This window comes from Pan troglodytes, chromosome 10 (assembly GCF_028858775.2).
Source record: "Pan troglodytes isolate AG18354 chromosome 10, NHGRI_mPanTro3-v2.0_pri, whole genome shotgun sequence".
Classification (NCBI taxonomy): domain Eukaryota; kingdom Metazoa; phylum Chordata; class Mammalia; order Primates; family Hominidae; genus Pan; species Pan troglodytes.
In genome coordinates, this window is record NC_072408.2 from 33,797,508 (window position 1) to 33,824,520 (window position 27,013).

Below are 27,013 nucleotides of genomic sequence, written 5' to 3' on the forward strand. Positions count from 1 at the left end.
TGTCATGTTCAAAGACATTCTGTCCCTTAACACATGCCTAGTAAGGGAAATAAATCAATATAGAGTGGCTCAAACTAAGGGCCCACCCCTGCACTGGGACAATGGGGTGGACCCACCTGGAATCCACACCTGATAAAGTTGGGCAAAGCCTGGCCTCTTCAGCTCATGTGTGGTGACCTGGTATTCAGTCTGTGAGGTGGAAGCCTGTTGAAAGGACCCCCTTTTTTCTGAGAGCTTTCTTTTAATAAATTCTGCTCTCCTCACCTTTCAATGTGTCCATGTACCTAATTTTTCCTGGTTGTGACACAAGAACAAGATTTTAGCTGAACTAAAGAGCAAAAAATTCTGCATCAAAAGGAGAGCCAAGAAAAGAAAAAGAAACAAAAACTCAAAAACTCAAAAAAAGAAACAGTCTTTCTAATTTTTCATTGATTTTAATTCAGTGACTATTTCTCTGAACAATAAAGTTGCAACTTATTTGAATAAAAACACTCAAAATAAAGGGAACACTAAAACTTACAACTGAATGTGTCATTTGCCTGATTATAGGTCTTTGGGAATCTGCAAGGTAACCTTTATTCCTGCAAGGTATAGATTTTAGCTTTTCTTTTAAAAATCTAATTGTTTATGGATCTTCTAGTTGGCCTGGTAAAAGGAAAAAATATATCACTGTGAAGTCACATTCTACGTAAGGGTTATGTTCCAAAGCTATCTAGAAAATTGTTGTGTAGTCAAAGGTACTGTTGAAAATTCCTTACTTTGCCCTTAAAGTAAAAAAATGTAGTTTTGTACTTTGAACATGACACGAGTTGTAATGCACAGTAAAGTAGGAAAACCCGAGGAGCTTGTCTACAAGAAAGAACAAGGCAAATGCTGATGTCTGCACTTTCAGAATGTTTGGTGATCATAGTTTTTGAGAGAAGTTGAATGAGAGTAAGTGGAATTAGAGTGCTTTCACTGACCTGTAGGGTTTACTCAATTCTGTTTTCACATTACACCTCTATAACTTTAATACTACACAATAATAAATGATTTTGTTGTGAAAAAAATGGTGGCGAAGAATTAGTTCCAACTTACATAAGATAGAAGTATCAGTTAACTTTAGATCTTAAGACAAGCATGTTAAAAATTTAAGGGTCACTGATTAAAAAAAGAGTTAAAAACTTTCAAAAGAGTAGAAGGGGGAAATAATACAGTAAATTAAGCAATCTAATATAAGGCAGACAAGGAAACAATAACAGCAGCATGCAGGAAAAAGAAGCAATGGAAGGCATAGCATATAGAAAACATATATATAAGATTGTAGAAATAAGACCAAATATATTCACATTAAATGTAAATAGATTAATTTGACTTGTTAAAAATCAGAGGTTCTTATACCTAATTAAAAAAAAAAAACAAAACAGCCTTAAGCTGTTTATAAGAGGCATCTTAAAGACAGAAATGTTGAAAGTAAGAGGATAGAAAACAACATGCCAGGCAAATGGAATGCAAGATGAAAGAAAACTGGTTTTGCTGGCATATCAAAATTTAGAGTTGTCTTTACATCTGCTATCAATCAAATATCAATAATACAGACTTTGAGGGAAAAAGACTTATTAGAAAAAAAGTCACTATTTAATGGTAAAAAGAACAGCTTATTAGGAAAATGTACCATTCTGAATCTTTTTGTTTCTAAATAAATGACCTCAAAACACATAAAGCAGAAAGACAAAGAATTACAAGTAGAAAGTGACAAACTGTTTTAAAAACTCATAAAGCAAAAATTAGTAAAGATACAGAAGATTAGGACAACATAATTAACAAGCTTGATCTAATGATAATATATTGATTCTTCAGCCCAATTAAAGAATATAGATTATTTCAAATAATGATGAAATATTTACAAAAATTGAGTAGTACAATCATAAAGCAAATTTCAACAAATCTAAAACAGTCCATGTGGTAAATACCACCTTGAAAACTAAACCAAATGGTTCATGGTAAAATAAATCATAGTTAGAGATTACATAGCACATAGAAAGGAATAACAATAAAAGTTGGCCGGGCACGGTGGCTCACGCCTGTAATCCCAGCACTTTGGGAGGCCCAGGCGGGCGGATCACGAGGTCAGGAGATCGAGACCATCCTGGCTAACACGGTGAAACCCTGTCTCTACTAAAAATACAAAAAATTAGCCGGGCGTTGTGGCGGGCGCATGTAGTCCCAGCTACTCGGGAGGCTGAGGCAGGAGAATGGTGTGAACCTGGGAGGCGGAGCTTGCAGTGAGCTGAGATTGCACCACTGCACTCCAGCCTGGGCGACAGAGCGAGACTCCGTCTCAAAAAAAAAAAAAAAAAAAAAAAAAAGGAATAACAATACAAGTAATTTGGTGCTAAAACAATACCAAGAGTGATATTTAAGGTCTTAGATATATATATATATAAGAAAAGATGAAAACTAACGAGCTAAAATTTTATCTTAAGGTGTTGAAAAAAGTACAACAGAATAAGTTACGGAAATTAATAAAATAGAAAACAGAAACTAAAATAAGAATCAAAAAACCCCAAATCTGATCTTTTGAAAAGGCATATATATATTGCTTTATATATAAATATGTATATATGTAGCTATATGTATTATAAATAAATATATAAATATATAAAAACTACATTTTTATATATTTATAAAAATATTTTAATGTATATTCTATAAAATGTACATTTTATATATTTATGTATAATATATATTTATATGTATTACATAGAAAAATGTGTGTATATATATTTCAACAAAACTGGTCAAGAAAACTAAGTCATACTAAACAATATTAATAATATAAAAATAGAGCATAATTGTGAGATAAGAGGAAAATTGTCTCTATTTATTGACAATATGTCAATGTCCATGTGGAAATTCAAGATAATCTGCAGACATGTAAAAGTACTTGGCAAGCTTGTTGAACATAAGATCGCACAAATATCAATTATCTATTAAGTAAAATATTGTGGTATTAGTAAGGGATGGACAAAGGGAAGAAATTGAGAGCTTGCAATTAGATAAATGCATATAGAGGAAATTGAAATATAACAGAGGTTCCATTACAAAGCAATGGAGAAATGTTGCACTATTCATTATGTGGTGCTGAGACACTAGATATCCATAGGAAAAAATAAAATGTAATTTTGATTTCATATCAAACACAAATTACATTCCAGATGTAAAAACAACTTAAAATTTTTAGAAAAAAATATACACTCTGAGTAGGGAAAGCTTTCTTTTATAAGATATAAAATATCAACCTTAAAGTAAGAGAGTGACAAATTTGCCTATACTGAAATGAAAAACTTCTGTACAATGTAAGATATCATTAAAGATAAACCACAGAGTGGCAGAAGATATTTGAAGTGAGTATTACTGACAAAAAATGGAATTACTACAAATTATAAGAAAATAAACAAAGAGAAATAGGCAAAAGATAGATAAATTTACCAAAAAGGAGACCTGAATGACAATAAACATACCAAAACTAGTAAATATGAAAAGGCAAAATAAAAGTGCAATGAGATACCATTTCACATCCATCAGTTTGGCAAATTTTTAAAAAGTTTGACATTATCTAGTGTTAATGAGGATGTGCAACAATAAGAATTTTAATGCTCTGCTGATAGGAGTATAAATAGAAAAAAACTACTTTGGGGGACAATTTGGTATTTAGTAAAGTTGTAGATGTTCCAACCTCATGCCGCAGCAATTTTACATCTTGGAATCTACCGTAGTGAAACTTCTTCAGGTATCCAGAAGGAAACATACCCAAGTATACTGATTAGACCATTATTTATTCTGGCAAAATGGAAGTAAATCAAATAGTAAACCATTGTGGATGGTTTAATAAACTGTTGCATATTTGGTCAATAAATTGTCACATCTTAAAAATTATTTCATAAAGAGTGCATGATAACATGGGAAAAGCCTTGATGCAGTGTTATCAAAATAGAAAAGATTAAAAAATGCATGTGTGTGTATATAACTATAATATATATGTGGCATGATTTATATATCTATCTTTGTTCTTCCATAAACCCCAAATAAAACATTATGCATAGAAAAAAAAAAGACAAAAGAAACATCCCCAAATAACAATGATTGAGTTCAGATGATAGACTATGGATTATGGATGATTTTTTTTTCTTTTTAGTTTTCTTTGTTTTTCTTAATTTTCTTAATGAGCATATAATACATTCCTGATAGAAAAAAAAAAAAGGCCAGGTATGGTGGCTCACACTTGTAATCCCAACACTTTGGGAAGCCAAGGCAGGAGGACTGCTTAAACCCAGTAGTTAGAGACAAGCCTGGGCAACATAGTGAGACTCTGTTTCTACAAAAGACAAAACAAATTAGCCCTGTGTGGTGGCACATGCCCCGGGAGCTAGAGTAGTCCCAGTTACTTGAGAGGCTAAGGCAGGATTGCTTGAGCTGGAGAGGTCAAGGCTGCAGTGAGCCATGATGCTACCACTGCCCTTCAGTCTGGGTGATAGAGCAAGACCCTGTCTCAAAAAAGAATGTTAAACAGCTTGGAAGGGAATAAAAAGCAGATGTTGTAATGGTTCAATGACATTTTCGTGTCTTAACTTTGTTTGATGTTAACTGTAAACTCACTGGGCAGGGTCATTTTATAAAACGATTAGAATGCTGCCAATGTGCAGCGAATGTTAAATAATAGCTGTAGTGATTAGAGAATATTGCTACTGAGCCATCATCTCAGCTTTCTGGCATATAGTTAGTTTTTGCTGGTTCAAGTGCCTGGCATTTTAGCACACAATGAAACAGAAAATCAGTCCATAAGTGGTAGCCTTTACAAATAGTCATGAGTATGTATTGTTGCTTTGTGTAATCAACTGCATAATGTTCTTTAAAAATTACTTCATTTACTTGATAAACTGAAATGGCTATAGGGCTTCATTCCAGCCTAGTAGATACATAACATGCATTTATAAATATGTAATTAGGCAGCTCTTAAAGCCAAATTTGTTAGGGCTACATTGCAGGTTCAGCATCATAAGTATTAAAGCATTTTCCTGCCATGCTTCTTTTATCAGTAAGGTTAGTAAGTTGGAGCAGCCTGACATTCAAACATGGTCTCAATATAAAAATATGTAATGAGAAACTGGCTTCCAGCTGGTCTTTCTTATTCAAAGCATGAAAATCTTTTATAACTACAGGTATTTTCATTTTCTTAACATATTAAACAGCTTAATATTTAAAAAATCTAAATAACTGGCTTAAAATCTTAATAATTTAGGCTATAGTTTTCAAAACAATTTGGTAAAACACACATTGTTATCCAATTTTCAGGTCAATGGCTCATTTCAAAGGATGTTTAAATGAATCTGGGTTTGAAAAAAGGTGCTTTTGTTAATAAAATGTTTTTGATGGGAGTTTTAAAAGTTGGTTAGTTCCTATTACTCATAGATTATGTTTACAAGGGTATGTATACTTCCATCTATGTTAGTTTTACCCCAAAGGACTGTATTTTCTCAAACTAAGAAGCTTGGCTTTTTAACCCTTATAGACTATGCCCAGCCAAAGCTGCCACTTTTCAACTATTAAAAACTTAATCAGATATTTATCTCCATTAAAAAATAATATGTGCATACTGCCATCTCTAGATTATCAGTCATGGACATCTGTTGTTTTCCTGTTTGGGAACATAAAAACTTTAGCTTATCTACATCTTCTCATTCCTTTCTGTCACTCTTCTATGTAATTGTACCTTAATTTCTTATTAGAGAGGATCACATGAAGCCAAGAGTTGAAGACCAGCCTGGGTAACACAGTGAGACCTCCTCATCTCAAAATAACCCAGTGTGGTGGTCCAGCATGGGTGACAGAGACCCATCTCTAAAATTAATAAACAAATAAATCTCTATTCTGTGTCTGCATCTTATGGCTATGCAAATATCTATCACTGCTGAGCCAAGTGTTAAACTATACTTTTATCTTCTATCTTGTTCATTTTTCCTTTTTTCTTTTTTTAAGTTGATAATTGCTTGATTTTTAATTTTTATTTATTAGTTTTTTTGAATTTGGCTAGAATTTTCTCATACTTTCAAAATATTCATAAAATATGTCTCAATGTAATTTTCATTAGTCCTAAACTTTAAGATAATTTATCAGTTCCATTTTCTTTTTTGGAAACATCAACACTGGACATGTCTGACCTTCTGCTAGTCTGAATTAATTGCATTCTCTGCTTTGATGTTTGTTATTGTCTTGGTAATTTCCTTTGTCATCATTCTTAGAATTCTCTTTATTTTCCTTTTTTCTGCTCTCTGAAGCTAAAGAGAGGAAAGAGGGGAAGGCTTTCACTGCTCAGTATGAACTCTTTTAACTATCTTCATCTATGCCTGGTGACCTTCAAATTGTTAAAAATATCCTTTTTTTACCTCACTTAAAGCATGTAGCACAGGGACTTGTGTAAGTGGGTATTCAATAAATATTCGTTGCATGGAATTTTGATGAGATGCTTGTTTTTAATGAAGAAAACTGAGATTAGAAGTCTGTAGGATGTGATAATAAGGTCATATTCAGTGGCAGGTCAGGTTTAATGATTCTTTCTTTCATGTTTGAATGTAGAGTTTAAAATATTAAAAGTCTGGCTAGCTATAATATTTCCAAATGTAGGTAACATACAAATCTTCAAGGGTTTATTCAAGCCTACAATCTGTAAGTCCCTATGTCAGAAAACAACTCTGAAATGAAAGCCACCTTAGATCTCCATGCCTGATAATTAGGAAGTCAATTAAGTATTATTTACTGGCTAAAATATTACACAACAATGGAAACAAGAAATTATAGTGCAACGAATAAATGCAATAGTACTTATAAATTCAGACTGCCTGAGTCAGCCATCATTTTCCTGGTAAGTCCACTCAGGTTGAGGTCAAGCTAAAATCTTCTTGAATCTGAGAATTACATTTGCCTCTCCTGGAGAAATGCTTGGCTGCTATAATGGTCATGCTTTTCTTTGATTAGCAGCCAAGAAAAATTAGTTTTATGGCATCAAAAGAAAAATAGGGATAGTTACAGTCCAAATAACAATTGCTAGTATTTCCTATCTTTGCTGCTTGCTTAACTACCCTTGATTCTGGGTCTGCAACTCTCCTCATGTGCTGCAAAGGGAGTGTCTGAGCCTAGAAATGAGTTCTACTGTTCTGTGTTTGGTGCTGGTTGGTACCAAAACTGAAATCAGACATACTTCCTCAAGGAGTTTATATAACATGTTGCAAAAGTAGACAGGATAAGCCTTTAAAACAGTGGTCCCCAACCTTTTTTGGCACCAGGGACTGGTTTCCTGGAGGACAATTTTTCCACAAACTTGGGTGGGAGAATAGTTTTGGGATGAAACTATTTCACTTCAAATCATCAGGCATTAGATTCTCATAAGGGGCATGCAACTTAGATCCCTCCCATGCACTGTTCACAGTATGGTTCCTGCTACTATGAGAATCTAATGCCGCCGCTAATCTGACAGAAGGTGGACCTCAGCTTCTCTCACTTGCCCACTGCTCACTTCCTGCTGTTCAGTCTGGTTCCTAACAGACCATGGACTGCTACCGGTCCGTGGCCTGGGGGTTGGGAACCCCTGCTTTATTGGATGTATTCTATAATGGATGCTATTTTTCTGGTCAACCATTGTAGATGCCAAAATTTGAATAAAATAATTGAATGGAATCTATTCATTCGACTAGTTGTCATGATTCCCAAGGGCTTTATCTTGGGACTTAGTGATAATATTAATAAAAATAATACATTATAATAATTTAAAAGCATATGTGAGCATTACAATTATAAACCATACAATAAACTACATTAAGTTTACTATACAGTAAATTAATTATTGTTAGTTTTTTTTTTTTTCCCTGAGACAGAGTCTTGCTCTGTCACCCAGGCTGGAGTACCATAGTGCTATCTCGGCTCACTGCAATCTCCGCCTCCTGGGTTTAAGAGATTCTCCTGCCTCAGCCTCCAGAGTAGCTGGGATTACAGGTGCACACCATCACGCCCAGCTAATTTTTGTATTTTTAGTAGAGACAGGGTTTCACCATGTTGGCCAGGCTGATCTTGAACTCCTGACCTCAGGTGATCCACCCACATCGGCCTCCCAGAGTGCTGGGATTACAGGTGTGAGCCACGGAGCCTGGCCCAGTTTTGTTTTTATTATTATCATTATATAACATATTTAGTATATATTTATGTACGATAAATATATATAATTATGCAACATATATATTTGTTATATAATATATATAACTAGAAACATTTTTTATACTCTTTCTCCTTCTTGGAGAGTAGATCTTTAGTAATGTTGAGAGAAGCATTGGCTGACTATTCTAGTTATCTTTTCTGTGTAACAACCCACTTGAAAGTTAGTGGCTTAAAACAACAACAATCATTTAACTCATGAAACTTCAATTTGAAAAGGGCTCAGTGGGGACAGCTCACTTCTGCTTCATGCAGCATCAGATGGGGTGGTGTATAACTCAATGGTGGGAGATTGGAATCATTTGAAGACTCACTCGGTCACATATCTGATGGTTAATACTGGCTGTTGCATAGGACCTCAGTTGGGGTTCTTGGTCAGATGGATCACTTACACATGGCCTCTACAAGCAGCTGTTTTTCTTTTTTCACAACATGGTGGCTAGGTTAAAAGAGGGAGCATCCCAAGAAAACAAGGTAGAAGTGCATATCATTTCTATGATCTGGTCTTGGGAGTCATTTAGCATCACTCCTACCCTACTCTTTTGATTGAACTAGTCACAATTGTCCACCAAAACTAAAAAGAGGAGCTATTAATTGATGAGAGGAGTATCACTGTCATTCTGTAATGAGATTTGTGTTATCATGTTTTGTGTAAAAGTCTAAAGATGAGGATCAGTGCTTATAATTCAGGGGCCATTAGCATACTAGTGGTAGTTAAAATACAGAGATAAGGTGGAATTACTTAGGAAGAATACATCAAGAAAAAGATGTGAACCAAGAATGAATAGCACTTAAGAGGTGGGCTTGTGGTATGAGATTTATTGTGGTGGTCACCTTTAGAAAATATAATCAGCCCATTGCAGATAGAAATGGAATAAACCTAAAGAGCTAAATTTATCTTCACTATAGATTGAACAGTCAGGGAGAAAACTCTGGAGGTAGAAATAACTGAAATTGGCACAGAGGGAAAAAAGGGAGTGAAAGGCTGGCTTCTGTGGAAAGAGAAATTCTGTGAAAAGATCTAAAGTCTTCAAAGGGAATTTGGAAAAAGTTTTGTTCTTCTGTTTCATAAAAACGTGCATATTTATAAATGCGTCTTGGAATCAGACATTTGTTTTCTGGAATTGCAAAGATGGATTATAATTGGCTTAGAGGAAGCTGCAGTGGCAGAGCAAGAGTGGTCCAAGGATAATCAGTCACATTTAGGATATATATAAATATACAGAAAACATACCTACGTATCCAAATACTGTATACTGTAGTTCTGCTGATAACTTGTAAATACAAGTCATTATAGATTAGGTTTAGTTCAACAAATATTTAGTAAGTACTTAGAATATTTCAGACAATGCTAGTTATCAGGGCTAAAAAGATAAATAAAGTATAATTTCTGCTCTAAATCTTGTGGGATGGTCAGATTTATAAATTGAAAGTTTCAATTAAAATTACTGAGTATTAAGGGTTTGGATTGTGGAATCAAAATGTCTAACTCTGGGCAAGTTACTTATCTCTCCAAGCCTCAGATTCGTCATTTGTAAAATAGGAACATAATAGTTCCTAACTCAGAGAGCTGTTGGGAGGATTAAATGAGATAATGTAGGTAAAATATTTAGCACAGTGCCTGGCACATGGAAAGTGCTCACAAAAACAAATGGTTATTGTTGAGTGATGTAACCAAAATGTGAAGTGGAAGCAATCTGGCTTCACTCTTCCCCAAGGAAAATTGAAAACAAATATCTAGTGCCAAGATTATAACCAGCAGTATCCTAGAATTTAAATTTGGGGCTGAGATGACCCCTAGGACCACAAAGCACTGAGAAACTCTGAGAAGACAATAAGAGAAATGGACTTTTCTACCCATCAAGCCCCTCCTTCAATCTGCCAGATGCCATGTGGAAACCCGTTGTTTCCACATTATAAAAAGTGACATCAAGGGAGACAGCCAATTTTCCCACCATCCTGGGTTCCCTTGCAGGAAAACCATTCCTGCTTTATTTCATGGGAAGCATTGCAAATGCCTATAGGGAGAAAAACTCCTGAGTCTAGCTAGCAACAAAGAACAGAGGCAGGACTGGAGACCCCAGCTCATGAAACTCTGCTCTTTATCTCAGCCAGAGACGTAAAAGCAGATTGGCTGTTCAGCAACACCAAGATGTAGGATGCACCCTCCATTGGTCTTCTGTGCATGAACTCCTAGCCAACCTTCCCACACAATCAGGGTATCCCCTTTGGGACCCTGTAACCCCTAATCTGGGTTGGGAAGTGCTCTGAATGATTTCAAGAGCTGAAGCAAACTGGGGCTTAATGCACCATCTAATGCCAAAAAGGAAGCAGCAATCTAGGATTAAGGGCACTTACAGGCAACTGCAAAGAATCTCTAGGTAAACATATCCTAGAAAGTTGAAAACAAGCCAGATAGCAAAGACTAGAATAAATTATTCAAAGTGAAGCAACACATGTATGTTTATAAGAAACAACAACAAACAGGGAATCATGACATCTCCAAATGGACAAAGCAAGAAACCCGGAACCAATTCTAATGACGTGGTAATAGTAAGCTCCCAGATCAAGAAATCAAAAAGCAGTTCTAAGGAAACTCAGTGAATTCCAAGATAACACAGCAAAGCAATATATAAATTGACTAGATAAATTTAACAAAGAGATTAAAATAATTAAAAAAGTCAAACAGAAATCTGGAACAGAGAAATACGTTTGTTAAACTGAAAAATGCATTAGAAGCTCTCAACAGAATGGATCTACGATCTCCTGACCTCGTGATCTGCCCGCCTTGGCCTCCCAAAGTGCTGGGATTACAGGCGTGAGCCACCGCGCCCGGCAAACAGAATGGATCATGTGAAAAAAGAATTAGTGAGCTAAAAGACAGGCTATTAGAATATGCACATTCAAAAAAGAAAAAAGAATAAAAAGGAATACAGAATGCCTGCAAGATATAGAAAATAAACTCAAAAGAGAAAATATAAGAGTCATTGGTGTTCAAGGAAGAGTTGAGAAAGAGCAAGGGGTAGAATGACTATTCAACAAAATAATAACCAAAAACTTTCCAAACCTAGAGAAAGATATTGATATTCAGGTACAGGAAGGTCAGATATCACCAAACAGATTCAACCCAAATAAGACTACCTCAAGGCGTATAATAAACTCTCAAAAGTCAAGAACAAAGATGGGATTCTAAAAGTAGTGAGAAAAAAGAAGCAAATAACAAATAAAGGAGCTCATTTTCATCTAACAGCAGATTTCTCAGTGGAAAACAACTTGCCAGGAGGAAGTTGGATGACATTCGGTCAAGGGAAAAAATTATCCAACAAGAATACTGTACCTAACAAAGCTTTCCTTCAAACATAAAGCAGAGATAAAGTCTTCCCAGACAACCAAAAGCTGAGGAAATTCATCATTGCTACACCTGTCTTACAAGAAATGCTGAAGGGAGTTCTTCAATCTGAAGGAAAAGGATACTAACATGCAAAAAGAAAACATTTGGGCTGGGTGCGGTGGCTCACGCCTGTAATCCCAGCACTTTGGGAGGCTGAGGTGGATAGATCACGAGGTCAGAAGATGGAGACCATCTTGGCTTACACGGTGAAACCCCGTCTCTACTAATAATACAAAAAAATTAGCCAGGCATGGTGGCAGGCACCTGTAGTCCCAGCTACTGGGGAGGCTGAGGCAGGAGAATGGTGTGAACCCGGGAGGTGGAGCTTGCTGTGAGCCGAGATCGCGCCATTGCACTCCAGCCTGGGTGACAGAGTGAGACTGGCTCAAAAAAAAAAAAGAAAAAAAAAAAAAAAAAACGTTTGAAGGCATAAACTCGCTGGTAAAGTAAATACACACATAAATTCAGAATATTCCAGTACTGTAATTATGGTATACAATCCTTCATATCTCTAGTATGGACTAAAGGACAAATCTATCAAAAATAATAACTGCAGAAATCTGTTAAAAGATAGGAAGTATAAAAAGATATAATTGAGACAACAAAAAGTCAAAATGTATCAGTGGGGGAATTAAGTTAAAGTGTAGAGACTTTTAGGTTTTCCTTCATTTGTTTTTTTTTTTTAATTTTCTTTGTGATAGAAGTTGTCATCTATTTAAAATAACTTGCCATGTCTATAAGACATTTTTTGGAAAGCCTTATGGTAATAACAAAGCAAAAATCTATAATAGGCTGGGTGCAGTGCCATGAACCCGTAGTCCCAGCTACTCAGGAGGCTAAGGTGGAAGGATCTCTGGAGCCCAAGGGTCCAGCCTGGGTGACACAATGAGACCCCATCTCTAAAAAACAAAAACAAACAAGCAAACCTTCCTCCAAAAACCTAAAATAGATCCACTAAAAATAAAAAGCAACAAATTTAAACATATTACCATTAAATGAGAAACTCATTTAACCACTGAGGAAGACAGTAACAAAGGAATAAAGGAAGAAAGGAGTTACAAAACAACCAGGGGCAATGTCCCGATAACCACCTGCGATGCCGTGGTGGGTTGCTCCCTGTCTGTTCAGCAGAGAGTCTAGACACCACCTAGTCTTCATGTACAGCCAACCACAGGCTGAGAAGGAGCAGGAAGCTGGGAAGCTGAGCCAGTGGCAGGCGGCGCACCAGGCTGCCCAGGATAAGTAGAACTCAGCACCCATCTTGAACATGACTCATCTTCTGGAAGCTCTGGAGTGCACACCTCTTGGAACCATGGCCTACCAAGCATTCAGCACTTTCCTCACAGGACAGAGATGCCGAGGGCCCCCTTGTTGTCTGTAGAGGCATCAGGGAAGATTGTGGATGAAGGGGGGCCACAGTTCAGTATGCCACTGCCTGAGCATGGCGTGAGCTACTGCCCCTAAGCGACTTCCACTCCTTTCCGGATGATTTACTGTCAGGGAGTGTCTCCCCCTCAGCAAGAGATGATGATTTTCAGTGGGCCCCAGATAATGCCTGTAGGAGAGCCCAGTACTCCAAAGGTGGCCAGGGCCTTCAGGCTGCCAGTCTCAGCTTCCACTGGAATTCCAGTGATGTCTCATATTGGGGACCCTACAATGCCTTACCCTGGCCTCTCGACAGTACCTTCTGATGAAACATTGTTGGCCTCGACCATGCCTTCCACTGAGGCCCAGGCTATGCCCCCTCCATGGCTCAGATGTTGCCCCCACAAGATGCCCATGATCATGGGATGCCCCGAGCTGAGTCCCAGTCATTGCTGGTTTTAGGATCTCAGGACTCTCGTAAGTCAGCCAGACTCCCAAGCAGGCCCATTCCTACCGGAGCAGCCCAGACCTACTCCACAGACAGCAGAGCAGAACTCCAGGCCTCAGGAAAGGACTGGTAGAGGGGGCTCCTCAGAGGCAAGGCCTTACTGCTGCAACTACGAGAACTGCGGAAAAGCTTATACCAAACGCTCCCACCTTGTTAGCCACCAGTGCAAGCACATGGGTGAGAGGCCCTATTTGTGCAACGGGAAAGGTGTTTATGGTCTTTTTTCCATTCTAATGAGCGTAGATGACATACGTGGGTACACACTAGACATTGACCATATACATGTGATCAGTGCAGCCAAGAGTTCATGAGGTCTGACCATCTCAAGCAACACCAGAAGACTCATTGGCCAGGACCCTCAGACCCCCGGGCCAACAATGGACAGCAGGACGGTTCTGTTCTTGGTCCTTAGGTGAATGAAGGAAGAGGATTCTAGGCAGAGAACACTGGACCTGGCAACTGCTCAGAGGAGAGGCAGTCTTCAAGTTCTATATTCATTCAGCAAATGTTTTTTGAGCCTACAATACTGAGAGCACCAAGGCTGTGGGGACCCATGGCGAGGAGCATGGAGATAACTAAAGAATGTGTCAGGGAAGAAAGACTTCTCAAGGAGGTGCCTCAGTCAGATCCAAAGGACTCATGGCGGCTAGCTGCATCTCCCATTTCTTGGACATACCATTGGACATGTCTCTATCTTCTGAAAACTATGGCATGGACAGTAAGGATTCAGAGGTGTATGAAGGCACCCTGCCTCTGCAGAGCAGAAAGATCATAGACAAAATTTCTGAATGTGCCCAGTGCTGCCAAGGAGATAAGCTGGTCCTCTACAGGCTCAAGCTTATCTGGGCCTCTAGAGAAGCCCACAGCCTTGGCTGTGTCTGCCCTGCTCTCCCACCCCCACCCTGACCCTGTCCTGCTTTGCTGCCTCGGTCTGTGTTACTAGTGGCCCCAGTATACCTGGGATGGACATCCAGGTGCCCTCCATCCAAGCTCCCAAGTGAGGGGAGTGGACATGATTAAAAGAACAGGAGCAGAAGGGGCTCATTTTTGACCCATTCACTAGCCCCAGGGATTGAGGTCTTGGATACTCAAAGAATCTTTCATTTTTACCAGGGCACCAGATCCCTTCCATGGAGCAGGCCATCTCAGGTTCACTGGGCCAGGGCTGGTCTCTGTTCCCCAGCCCACCTGACTCACACACAGCCTCGTGGGTAGGGTCAGCAGACCAGATTGCTTGTTATGTAAGACGAGAGGTCTGGTTGATGATCTAGCACTTTCACTAAGACATGGACGTGGAGAGGATCAGAGTGATCAAGGATGTATGAAGTGCATTCCAATGGTGGGCAAAACAGGCTCCTGCTCTTGTGGAGGTCACAATCTAGTGGAGGAGGTATGTTACTAGAAATGCACAAAGTGGGCTGAACACAGTGGCTCACACCTGTAATCCTAGCACTTTGGGAGGCTGAGGTGGGCAGATCACTTGAGGTTAGAAGTTAGAGTCCAGCCTGGCCAACATGGTGAAACCCCATCTCTACAAAAAGTACAAAAATTAGCCGGGCATGTTGGCACACACCTGTAGTCCCACCTACTCAGGAGGCTGAGGAAGGATAATCACTTGAACGTGGGAGGCGGAGGTTGTAGTGAGCCAGGATGGCACAACTGCACTCCAGCCCGAGTGACAGAATGAGGCTGTATCTCAAAAAAAAAAAAAAAAAAAAAGAGAGATGCACAAATTGCTGGGAGGACAAATAGTGAGGACTTGCAATTGGGTAAGGGGGTTAGAAAGGCATTTCTTGGAAGTTGTGATTTGAAGTCATATTTAAGGAAAACTAGGAGCTAACGGCAGATGAAAGGAGGTGGGGTGGTGATTGGAGGAGAAATAAGTCTTTATCCAGAGATGGCCCTGTGCTAGGCAGTGGCTAAGTCTTTCCTAGTATCACCCAAAGTAGGACAGTGGGTGGATAAGACGTGGACTCAGCTGCGTGTGGTGGCTCATGCCTGTAATCTCAGCACTTTGGGAGGCTGAGGCGGGTGGATCACCTGAGATCAGGAGTTCAAGACCAGCCTGGCCATCATGGTGAAACCCTATCTCTACTAAAAATACAAAAATTAGCCGGGCATGATGGTGGGTGCCTGTAATCCCAGCTACTCGGGAGGCTGAGATGGGAAAATTGCTTGAACCTGGGAGACAGGTTGCAGTGAGCTGAGATTGTGCCATTGCACTCCAGCCTGGGTGACTGAGTGAGACTCCATCTCAGAACAAACAAACAAAGACATGTGGACTCTCTAGTAGATTTTGAATCCTGCCTCTGCCATTTCGTGGCTATGAGATGTCTTGGGAAATTTACTTGTCACTCTTGCTTCTGATAGTAAAGGGGATGGTGAGATAGATTCAAGATGGAGAGATAAGGCTGAAAGTGTTTTCTTTGGCTGCAATGTGGAGATTAGATTAGAGTGAGGGTGTAACGGAGAGAAAGGGACATATCAGTATTTCAGGAGAGAGTCAAGGTGGCTTTGGCCAGGGTGTGAGAGTGGAGGTAAGGAGAAGTAGGAAAGTGACAGTTAACTGGATTTTTGGTAGGTGAGGGGAGGTCAAGGGTGACTTCCAGGTTTCTGGCTTGTGTTATAAGTAACACAGAAGAAGAATGATGAACTTCATTAATTTTCCATTTATTGTGATGTCTATCACACCTGCAAGAAATATTTTGTATATATCCAATTTAATAATAAGTGCACTCACATTGGGAAGGTCAAAGAAAAAAGGAAAAAAGAAAACTAATAAAAATACTTATTTACCCCTAAGATCAGGCCTGTAATCTTTGGGATGCCAAGGTGGAGGATAACTTGAGGCCAGGAGTTTGAGACCAGCAAGACCTTGTCTCTGTAAAAAATAAAATTAAAAGAAAAGAAGGAAAAATAATATACTAATACATTTAAAGCTTTGAGTTCCCCAGCCTTCTCTGCAGAGGTAACCACTATACTGAATTTTGATTAATCTTGCCTTAGCTATTTATTGTTTTTACCACATAACGTATCTGTTCTTAAGTATAGCGATTGGTTTTGTTTGGTTTTAAACTTAAATTTATTCTGTTTGTGATTCATTGAACTTTTTCAATCTAAATCTTTATAGTCTTAATAAAATTTGGAAAATTTTGTTAAAAAAACAAAAAACATGTAACAAAATGGCAGTAGTAAGTCTTTACCTATCAATAATAACACTGAATGTAAACAGACTCAATTCTCTGATTAAAAGACAGTGGCTGAATGGATAGAAATCAAAACGTAACTATATGCTGCCTACGTGAAACTCACTTTACCAAAAAGATGTAGAAAGTGAAGAAATGGAAAAAGATATTTCACACAAATGGAAAACCAAAAAGAGTACAAGTAGCTATATTTATATCAGATAAAAGAAACTTCAAGTTAAAGACTGTAAAAAGAGACAAGGTCATTATTTAATGATAAAGAGGCCAAGAGTATATAATAATTGTGAATCTATATGCACACAACATTGGAGCAAACAATATAGAGCAAACATTATAGAATATATAAAGCAAACATATAAATATATAAAGCAAATATATAAAGCAAACATTAATAGATATAAAGGGAGAGATGGACTGCAATACAGTAATAGTACGGGACTTCAACACCCAGCTCTTAGTAATAGATCATCCAGACCAAAAATAAATACAGAAACATCAGAGTTAAACTACACTGTGGATCAAATGGACATAAATGACATTTACAGATAATTTTATCCAACTGTTGCAGAATACGTATTTTTCTCATTGGCATATTAAACATTCTTGGCTGGGTGTGGTAGCTCATGCCTATAATCCCAGCACTTTGGGAGGCCAAGGAAGGAGGATTGCTTGAGCCCAGGAGTTCAAGACCAGCCTGTGTAACATAGTGATACCTCATCTCTACGAAAGATAAAAAATTAGTCAGACATAGTGGTACACACTGTGGTCTCTGTTAGTTGAGAGGCTGAAGCAAGAATATCATGTGAGCCCTAGAGGTTGAAGTTACACTAAGTCATGATTGTGTCACTGCACTCCAGCCTGGGTGACAGGGTGAGACCCTATATCAAAAACAAACAAACAAACAAAAACCAAAACCCAAAAACATTCTTTAGAATAGACCTTATGCTAGGCCACAAAACAAGCCTCAACAAATTCAAAACAGTCTAAATAATATCAAATATCTTTTCTGACCACAATGGAATAAGACTAGAAATTAATAACAAGAGGAACTTTGAAAACCATAGAAATCATGGAAATAAAACAACATCCTCCTGAATGATCAAGGGGTTGATGAAGAAATTAGAGAGAAAATTCAAAAATTTCTTGAAACAGATGAAAATGAAAACACAACATACCCAATTCTATGGGATCTAGTAAAAGCAGTACTACGAGGGAAGTTTGTAGCAATAAATGCTTACATCAAAAACATAGAACGATTTCAGATAACCAACCTAATGATGCATCACAAGGATCATAAGAAAAGCAAGAATATGCCAAACTAAAAATTAGTAGAATGAAAGAAATAACAAAGATCAGAGAAGAAATAAATACAATTGATACCAATAAAAAGATCAATTAAAAGTTAGTTTTTAAAAAAAGATAAACAAAACCAACATAACCTTAGCTAGACTAAGAAAAAAAAGTAGACCCAAATAAATAAAATCAGAAATGAAAAGGGGAACATAACCACATAGCCACAGAAATGCAAAGGATCATTAAAGACTATTATGAACACCTATATGCCAACAGATTGGAAAACTTGAAGGAATGGAAAAATTTATGGACACATATAACCTACTAACATTGAACCATGAAGAAATAGAAAACCAGACCTCACCAGTAATGAATAATGAAATCAAAGCAATAATTTAAAAGTCTCCCAACAACAACAACAACAACAACAACAAAAATCCAGGACACGATGACTTCACTTCTAAATTCTACCAAACATTTAAAAAAGAACTAATACAATTTTACCTAAACTATTCCAAAAAATTGAAGAGGAAGGAGTATTTCCAAATTAATTCTACAAACCTTGAATTACCTTGACATTAAAACTAGACAGACACAATAAAAAAAAAAAAGAAAATACAGGCAAGTGTTCCTGATGGACATAGATGTAGAAATCCTGAACAAAATACTAGCAACCAAATACAATAGCACATTAAAAAGAAAATTGATAATGATTAGATGGGAAGCCCAGGAATACAAGAATGGTTCAACATATGCAAATCAATAAAAATTTACATTACCTTAACAGAATCAAGAACAAAAACCATATGATCATTTCATTAGATGATGAAAAAGTGTTTGACAATATTCAACATCCCTTTATGATAAAAACCCTCAACAAGCTGGTTATAAAAAAGACATAACTCAAAACCATAAAGGCCACATATGACAAACAAACAGCTAGCATTATAGTGAATGGGGAAAAATTGAAAGCCATTCTTTTAGATCTGGAAAAAGACAAAAAGGCCTGCTTTTACCTCTTTTATTCAATGTAGTACTAGTACTGGAAGTCCTAACGGGAGCAATTAGGCAAGAAAAATAAATTGAAGGCATCCAAATAGGAAAGGAAGAAGTCAAATTATCCTTGTTTGCAGATGACATAATAGTATATTTAGAAAAACCTAGACACCACCAAGAATTCTTAGAACTGATAAATGAATTTAGTAAAGTTGCAGGATGCAAAATCAACATATAAAAACCAGTAGAATTTATATATGCCAACAGCCAACTGAAAAAGAAATAAAAAAGAATAATTCCATTTATAGTAGATATAAAAATATATAATACATAGGAGTAAATGTAACCAGAGAAGTGAAAGTTCTCTACAAGGAAAATTGTTAAGACACTGATGAAAGAAGTTGAAGAGGGTGTATAAATATAGAAGATATTCCATGCTCATTAATTAGAAGACTTAATATCATTAAAATGTCAATGCTACCCAAATTTTTCTACAGATTCAATGCAATTCCTATCAAAATACCAATGACATTCTTCACAGAAAAAATTCTCAAATTTGTATGGTAGCACAAATGAGCCTGAATAACCAAAAAAATCCTGAGCTTAAAAAATAAAGTAGGAGATATCACACTACTTGAGTTCAAAATATACTATAATCAGAGAGGTGCAAATCAAAACTACAGTGAGATACTATCTTATACTAGCCAGAATGGCTATTATAAAAAAGTCAAAAAATAACAGATGTTGGTGAGGTTGCAGAGAAAAGGGAATGCTTATGCACTGTTGGTGGGAAAGCAAATTAGTTTAGCCTCTGTGGAAAGCAGTTTGGAGATTTCTCAAAGAACTGGAAATTGAAATACCATTTGATCCAGCAATTCCATTACTAGGTATATACCCACAGGAAAATAAGTCATTCTACCAAAAAGACACCTGCACTCATATATTTATCACAGCACTATTCACAATAGCAAGGACATGAAATCAACCCAAGCCAAAGCCAAATACTGCATGTTCTCACTTATAAGTGGGAGCTAAACATTCAGTACACATAGACACATAGATGGGAACAATAAACACAAAGGATTCCAAGTGTGGGGAGGGAGGAAGAGGGAAAGGGTTGAAAAACTACCTATCAGGTGCTAAGTTTACTACTTGGCCAACGATAAAAAAATTAAAAATTAAAAAAATTATTTCAGAGATAAGTGTGTGTGTATGTACACACGTGTATATGTACATGTGTATGTGTATATACAAAGTAAATACATACACTACAAAGCCATAGTAACCAAAACAACATGGCACCCACATAAAAACATATACATAGACCCATGGAACAGAAGAGAGAATCAAGAAATAAATCCACATATTTACAGCCAACTCATTTTTGGAAAAGGCACCAAGAACGTACATTGGGGAAAGGGCAGTCTCTTCAATAAATGATACTGAGAAAACTACAAACCATAAGCAGAAGAATGAAGCTTGAGCCCTCTCACCATATACACAAATAAAATAAAAATGGATTAAATACTTAAGTCTAGGATTGAGACTATGAGAAGAAAACTTTGGGAAGCACTTCAGGACATTGGTCTGGGCAAAGACATTTTGGATAAGACCTCAAAAGCACAGGCAACAAAAGCACAAATAGACAAATGTTATTATATCAAGCTAAAATCTTCTACGCAGGAAAGGAAATAATCCACAAAGAGAAAAGACAACCTACAGAATGGGAGGAAATATTGCTCGGTATCTATCCAACAAAGGAGTAATAACCAGAATGCATGAGAAACTCAGCTCAATAGCAAGAAACAAATAATTTACTTTAAAATGGGCAAAAGATCTGCAGAGCTATTTCTCAAAAAAAGACAAATACCCTTCTGCCAGAGAGTTTGCTGCCCCTGCTTGTCCCATCAGCCAGACACTTGAGTGTAGTGCATATGTAACTGTACACAGTAGGACTGCATACTTACTCCGACCAGGAAGTTCAGAGCAGGCTTTTTGGGGGATATGATTAACGACTTCTGTCTTGAGAGATAAATAAGGCTTAGCCAAGAAGAAATGTAAGAGTGTAAGAGAGGTTAGAGGGAAGAAATAATGTGATCTGAGGAAGAAACTACCAGAAATTCTACACCACCAGAACACAAAGTACAAAGTATGGAATAACGAGAAATAAAGTGAGGATAAGGAAAGGGGAATGGATTATGAAGACCTTATGTCATGATACATAGTCTAGGCTTCAGGCTGAAGGAAGTGGGGATTCACTGATGGATTTTAAGCAGGGTGTTCACATATTGAAATCTGGGTTTCAGATAGACTACCAAGGCTTTGGTGACCTTGATGAGAGCAAGGCTATACACAGGAGGAGAAGTGGTTTAGCTGTTGCAATATGCCAGGCCAAAAAAGATGGGCCTGAACTAAAGCAGCAGTAGCAGGGTTACAGGGGACGGGCCAGATTTGAGAAATGTTTACGAGGGAAAACTGGCACCATTTGATTGTGAGTGAAAAGTAAAGAAGAATAAATTACTAAAGATGACTTCCATATTTTTGCCTTGGGTAACTTGGTGAATAATAGAGTCATTAGTTGATTTTGGAAATATGAGAGGAAGAATGTGTTTGGAGGATGGAAAGTGGGGTAAACTTTCTCTTAGATATTCAGGGTTTGAAGGGCTTGAGTTACACACAGGTTTAAAAGCCTCAAGATAGGTATCAGTATTAAAGATTTGGAGGTGGTTAACCTACTGATGGTAGTTAAGGCCCAGAGAGTGGAATGAGATTGCTTAAAAGAGTAATCAAGGCCGGGTGCGGTGGCTCACGCCTGTAATCCCAGCACTTTGGGAGGCCAAGGAGGATGGATCATGAGGTCAGGAGATCGAGACCATCCTGGCTAACACAGTGAAACTCCGTCTCTACTAAAAATACAAAAACAAAATTAGCCAGGCATGGTGGCGGGTGCCTGTAGTCCCAGCTACTGGGGAGGCAGAGGCGGGAGAATGGCTTGAACCCAGGAGGTGGAGCTTGCAGTGAGCGGAGATCACGCCACTGCACTCCAGCCTGGGCGACAGAGCGAGACTCCGTCTCAGAAAAAAAAAAAAAGAGTAATCAAGAGAAAGATATAGACCAAGACTGGAGTCCTAAAACACAACAGCATTTAAGCAAAGGTACTTACTGGAGAAAGTAAAGAGAGCACACCACTATGAACATCTTAGAAAGAGCCAACAAACAAAACTTCTTGAAGGCAATGGGTATAACCTGAGGGGCAAAACCTAAACACTTTGAGGATGGAGTGCATGTTATGTGAGACCATCTGTAGTGTAAGTTTCTAGATGTGGGAGTACTGCCTCAAAATGCACATACTTTGGAAATTTTTATAAATATTGCCAAATTACCCTCCACAGATTTTAAACCCATTTATACACCAATCAGCAATGTATAAAACTGCCTGTTTCTCTATGCTTTTGCCAAGAATGTGTTATTAAACTTTCTGATCCTTGTCAAACTTAAATGTAAAAATTCATACTTTGGGGTATCTTTATACATATTTCTTTTCTTGTGAGAAAGTTTGTGTATCTATTCATATGACTAAGAGTCACTTGTACGTCCTTTTCTATAAAATGTCTCCTTTGATGTTTCTCTGTTTTCCATTTTTTTTCTTTAATATTGATTTGGAGGAATCTTTACTATATAAGGAAAATTAAGCATTTATTTGTATGTTGCAATAGCTTTCTCCAGTTTTTAACTTTGGTGGGTTTTTTTCATGTATTTAAAAAATTAATTTGTAGTAAAATTAATCAGTGCTTTCTTTTACGGCTTTTCAGTTTAGAAGCACACTTAGAAAGGCTTTTCTGATTTTAAGATTATAACAGTTTTTCTCACATGATTTCTTATAGCTTCTTTATGATTTATTTACATTTGAGTCTGATCAGTCTGGAATTTTTATTGTTATAAGGTGGAAAGTGTGTATCCAATTTCATTATTTCCTGGAGGGATAATTATTGTCCCAATACCATTTGCTAAAGTAGTCATTCTCTACTGACTTGAAGCAACTAAATTCTCATTATATTTGATCAATTTCTGGACATTCTAGTTCATTTCTTCCAGCTGTTTGTCTAATATTGTGCTAGTACCACATTGTCTTAATTAATTGATTAAACTAAGCCTGCCACCATCCCCACCAACTTTTTTTTTTTAATTTTTTTATGAGACGGAGTCTCACTCTGTTGCCCAGGCTGGAGTGCAGTGGTGTGATCTCAGCTCACTGTAACCTCCGCCTCCTGGGTTCAAGCGATTCTCCTGCCTCTGCCTCCTGAGTAGCTGGGATTACAGGCGTGTGGAACTAAGCCCTTTTTAATGCTCTTCTTTTTCAGAAATGTATTGCCTATTACTTATTTTTTAATTTTAATTTTAAAAATCTGCTAAAATGTAAATAACGTAAAATTTACTATTTTATCAATGTTTAAGTATACAGTTGAGTGGCATTAAGTACACTCATTATTGTGCAACCACTGTTACCATCAATTCCTGTTACCAGGACATTGTTCATCTTCCCAAACTGAAAGTCTGAACCCATTAAACAATAACTCCCCATCCCTCCCTTTCCCCAGCCTCTGGCAACCATTTTATTTTTTGTGTCTATGAATTTTAATACTGCAGTGCTATGGTCTAAATTTTTGTGTCACCCCAAAATTCATATGTTAAGTTTTAATGCTCAGTGTGATGGTATTAGGGGGTGAGGCATTTGGGAGGTATAATTACCTCCCGAATGAGAGTGAAGCCCTCATGAATAAGATTAGTGCCCCTATTAAGAGACCTCAGAGAGCTCCCTGGCCCCTTCCATCATGTAAGGACACAGTGAGAAGACAGCCACCTATGAAGCAGAAAGTGGGCACTCACCAGACTCAGAATTTACTGGCACCATGATCTTGGATTTCTCAGCCTCCAGAACTGTAAGAAATAAATTTCTATTATTGATAAGCCACCCAGATTATGGTATTTTGCTGTGGCAGCCTAAATACACCAAGACATCTAACATGGTACGTCATATAGGTGGAATCATACAAATGCGTATGCTTATGAAGCATTTGTATGGACTTCACATAATGTCCTAAAACCTCCTCCATGTTTTAGCATGTGTCAGAATTTCCTTCCTTTTTAAGGCTGAATAATATTCCATTGTGTGTGTGTGTGTGTGTGTGTGTGTGTGTATGCACATATAAAACACATTTTGTTTATTCATTCATCCATTGATGGATACCTGAGTTGCTTCCACTATTTGGCTATTGTGAATAATAAGATTATAGGTGTAAAAATATCTATTCAAGTCCCTCCTTTCAATGATTTTGGATATATACTCAGAAGTAGAATTGCTGGATCATATGGTAATTATATGTTTCTTTTATCTTTTTGAGGACCCAGTATACTAATTTCCAAAGCAATCATACTATCTTATGTTTCCTTTACACTATGTTGATAGTGTTTTTTGATGCACAAAATTTAAAAACTTGATAAAGTCCAACTTATCTATTTTTTATTGTTTCCTGTGCTTTTGGTGACATATCCAAGAAATCATTGCCAAATCCAATATCATGAAATGTTTCCCTTTTTTTCCACTACAAATTTTGTAGTTTTAGCCCTTACATTTAGGTCTTAATCACAAATTTTGTAGTTTTAGCACTTGCATTTAGGTCTTAATCTATTTTTGAGTTGATTTTTGTATGTGGTGTTGGGTAAAGATCCAACTTCGTTTTTTTTGCATATTTGTATCCAGTTTTTTTCAGCATCATTTATTGAAAAGACTGTCCTATCTGAATTGAATGGTCTTGGCACTGTTGTCAAAAATCACTTCATTTGGGAGGCCGAGGTGAGGGGATTGCTTGAGCCCAGGAGTTTTAGGCCAGCCTAGACAACATACGGAGACCTCATCTCCACACACACAAATATTAGCCAGGGATGGTTGGCGCATGCTTGTGGTCCCAGCTTCTTGAGAGGCTGAGGTGGGAGGATCATTTGAGCCCAAGAAGTATAGGCTTCAGTGAGCTGAACCATGATCATGCGACTGCACCATTCCAGCCTGGGTGACAAAGTGAGACCCTGTCTCAAAATAAATCATTTGATCATATATTACTTACTTTTTTATGTATCAAACTTAGAATCAGCTTGCCTAATTAAAAAGATTGCATTAAATTTATAGATTAATTTAAGAAAACTTTATATTTTAATACAGCTGAGTCTTTCTAATCAAGAACATGGTTTCCTGCTTCATTTGTCTTCTTTTTTGTCCTTTAATATCATTTTAAAATTGTCTTTATATAGATTTTGCTTACATTTTGTTTAGTATATTCTCAGGTGTTTTATCTTTTTAAAAATTGTCATAAGATCTTTTCTTAGTATCTTTTAATTGGTTGCTGTGTGTGTACATGAAGACATTGCATTTCTTTGTTTTCAGTTCATGGAGCAAAAATAATATCCTTGAGGCCAGGCACAATGGCTCACGCCTGTAATCCCAGCACTTTGGGAGGCCCAGGTGGGCGGATCACGAGATCAGGAGATCGAGACCATCCTGGCTAACATGGTGAAACCCCATCTCTACTAAAAATACAAAAAAAAAAATTAGCTGGGCGTGGTGGCGGGCACCTGTAGTCCCAGCTACTCGTGAGACTGAGGCAGGAGAATGGCATGAACCCAGGAGGTGGAGCTTGCACTGAGCCGAGATCGCGCCACGGCACTCCAGCCTGGGCGACAGAGCAAGACTCCGTCTCAAAATACTACTACTACTACTACTACTACTAATAATAATAATAATAAATAATATCCTTGAATATTTATGTTGATTTCATGGTAAAATGTGTGGGCCACCATTTTCACTTACACTTCGGCAGTATTTTTTGAAGAAAGTTTTAAAAAAGTCTATCACTAAGCTCTCCCTATTAATTTTCTCTGGTGGTTTCTTTGATTAGATCCTGCACTGGTTCTTTCTTGATTACTCATTTTGAGGGAGGTAAGTTTTTCCTGGACAAGGTACATGTAGGTGGCTTATACTGAGAATGAGCCAGAGCTGTGTTGAAGTGAGGTGAAATTTCCCTATGACTCCAGATGTATGTGTGTGTGTGTTTATTATACCTTTGCTTCTCTGTAGGCATATAGGCACAGGTAGGCATCTGTGAGGGTTCTTACAATGCAATGTCTCTCTTCACCCCTCTGTCACAGAAACAGACCGACTTCCTAAAATGAACATTGCTTGTTTTAATCTCACTTTTTTTCAGGTCCACTCCCATCTTCTTGGACTGTTTGCTTTACATGGTTTAGAAATCTCTACTCTGGCAATTTCTTTTCTCCAACTTACTGATTTCTAAGAGTTTGAATACTAGCACTTTGTAGTTGCATGTTAAAAATATATTCTCCCCTCTCTTTAAGCTTTCTCTTATCACCCTTTTATGTTGTTATTTGGTGAACATAAATTCTTTACCTTAATGTACTAGATTTTTTTCAATCTTAACTTGATGGTCAGAGCTTTTTGCATCTTATTTAAAAATGATTTCCTTCTCTAGGGTCATAAAAATATCCTCCAATTCTATTTTCTAAAATCTTTATCATTTTTGTCTTTATATTTACTTCTCTGATCCTCCTGGAATTGATTCTCATGAATCAATGAGAGGTTAGGGTCCAATTTTATTTTTCCCAATTATCCCACACCCATTTGCTAAAAACCACCAATCTTTTGTGCCACTGCTGTCATATATTAAGTATTCATATATGAATAGATCTTTCTGAGTTATCTATCCTGAGTCATTGATCTATTTGTTTTTCCCTGAACTAATAGCACTTAGACTATTAGTTTCCCTGAACTAATAGTCTTAGTTATCATAGCCCAGTAATAAGTCTTAGTATCTGTTACCAACCTAGATGCCTACTAAATCAGTTGGTTGGTCTAATATTTTCAATGTTTTTGAACAATGAATATCAAAGAATACAAAAATGACCTGTACATCTAGCTACTTGGAGATGGGTATTTTGGTG

At 37.4% G+C, this 27,013-nt stretch overlaps 1 protein-coding gene and 1 pseudogene across 10 annotated transcripts in view; both read left to right on the plus strand.

Annotated features, from left to right (window-relative positions):
- Nucleotides 1-27,013, plus strand: part of TAFA2 (TAFA chemokine like family member 2) — a 541,094-nt gene that overhangs the window by 11,844 nt on the left and 502,237 nt on the right. The window lies entirely within an intron of this gene.
- Nucleotides 12,637-16,387, plus strand: LOC134807472 (Krueppel-like factor 17; annotated as a pseudogene).